Below are 2,301 nucleotides of genomic sequence, written 5' to 3' on the forward strand. Positions count from 1 at the left end.
CACTGGTTTGGTGGTAGCCCGCTTTGATGATGTTAGAGAGGCCGTTTTAGGCATTTACTTAAATACTTGGGTACCAGGCATGCTACATGAAAGGACCACTAAAATATCTTCTGTTATCACCTCGTACCCAGGTGGGATTTTTGATTTTTTCTTTTTTCTCTTTTTTGTTTTCTTCTCTTTTTTTAGACTGTAGCATTTCAGCAGTTATGCCCATCCTGTTGCTCTTACATAGAGGTGGTGGAACTTTCTTAATAGAATGTTTTTAGTCAGAAAAATGCTGATTAAAATCAAAATGTCTGTGGGAATTTGTCAGTGTCAGCAAAACTTTAATTGGGAACCTACCTGGTTTCCTGCCAGTTTGCTTGGCTCCTTGGCTGCCTGCCTGGTGGGTTGCTGTGGAGCCAGGCCCCTAGCATTTCTGGCCCTTGGTTCCTTCACAGGCTAGTAGGAGAGCTGCCAGGGACTTCTGAGAGCTGGAGAGGTGGGACCAGAAGTATCTGGAGAACTTTATTTAGCTTATTCTTGAATATTATGCAAGTGTGGCAAGTAGGAAAAAAAAGACAAAAACCCCCACAGTATCTAACCTTTTTTATTAGAGTGTGAATCTGTTTCTTGGAAAAAGTTACACTTCTTTGTGATCGAAAATGCCACTTCTTATACAGGTCTGTTTCTACTCTGGACTCACTTAAAGCAGCCAGCATCTAACTGCTAGATCCTCGTCATTAACACTATTGTTGTTTTCTTAGGAATCGCCTTTCAGCTATTGATAAGGGTTTGAGTAAAGGAGGTATCTGAAGGCATCAGTTTCACATGTTTTATCTCACAATAAAAAAGGGATTGTGACAGTCTTCTGTTTTCATGAAGAAAATATGTATGTAATATAGAGAGTTAGTTTTTGACTTATCATTGGTTTCTCCGAGTGTTTATACCTTCATACACAAAATGGTCATATTTACTGACTTCAAGTTGTATTTTTTGGTTTCATGATTTGAATCAAGGAAAATCGTTATGTTTCCTCAGTACTACATATAAAATATAACCCAGAGAACAACTAACAAGTTCCTCGACGGTCTGAGATTTCTGAGTGGTTTCTCGCCCTACCTGCAGCCTACCAATAAGAAACTTTGTCATAACATTCTCCTGAGACCAAACATGTCCAGATAAAGCATTTCAAAGTGCTCCAGGTCATCAGTCTCAATATCCGATAAACCAGCTTTTCTTTGAAGATCATTATCTAGTTCTTGTTCAGGCTTGCCTTTAAAAATTTCCTCATTATCCTTCGGATAAAATGCTTCACAGTTAACATGTCAACAAGAAGCTAATTCTGATCCTTAGGCTAAATTTCTAAATTTTGGTATAACCTTAACATATTAACACAGTGCATTAAAGTGCATATGTTCTTGAAATCCACTGTCAGTTCTTTGTGTATAAATTATTGCTTAGCCAGTTTATAAATGGTTTGCTATTTTAATGCGAGTTAGCATACAGATGATTTAGACCTTGGTGACTGGGCTGATACCCCAGTTTTATTCTGGACTTTCTCAAACTCGTTGCCAAATTTGTCCAGAGTTGAAAGTCAGATTTCAGATCAAATATAGAAGGGTCTTTAACTTTTGCTGGTTATGACATGATAATTTGGTTCATGCTTCTGATGGCATTAGAATTGTTCCATTATGGAAAGACACACTGTAGTTTACGTCTGAAGAGTATCTTTGCTAGATGTCCTTATTCCCATGTTTTACCCCAATTATTTGGATTCTGTGTTGTATTATATTTTCCCTAACCCGTATGCTTGCATTTTATGAGTCTTAATTTTCACTTTAATTGGCATGGATCTTGCTTCACTTAAAATTGTGTTACTGGGATTGTTACCTGTTCTGTATTTTTCCTCCACTCTCTCTGAACGTTGAGGGGGGTGAGGAGGAACCGAAAACAAAGGATTTCTGTGTTGAGCTCAGCCTTTGAGGTACTCGATCTGTTCATTCTAGAAGCAAATGTGCAATTTCTTAAAATTCCTCCAGAGGAACAAGTATGTGGCTAGTTTTTGACTGAAAATTAGGGACTCTTAAAATGTCATTATTGCTGAAATTCAGAAAAAGCTGATCAAAGCCAGGGACTCCACATGCACAACAGCAGCAACAAAAGGGAAAAAAGACCACGTGTTTGGGTTTTTTTAATGATAAGAAACGTGTCTCTAGGAAATATGCTTTACTTGACCAAATGGTTGCTAAAGACAGTATTACTGTCTGGGATTTTTAAAAGGTATTTGAGCTGTGGTATAAGTGATGCTAGATTGTGCTG

This window comes from Cariama cristata, unplaced genomic scaffold (genome assembly GCF_000690535.1).
Source record: "Cariama cristata isolate BGI_N322 unplaced genomic scaffold, ASM69053v1 scaffold3198, whole genome shotgun sequence".
Classification (NCBI taxonomy): Eukaryota; Metazoa; Chordata; class Aves; order Cariamiformes; family Cariamidae; genus Cariama; species Cariama cristata.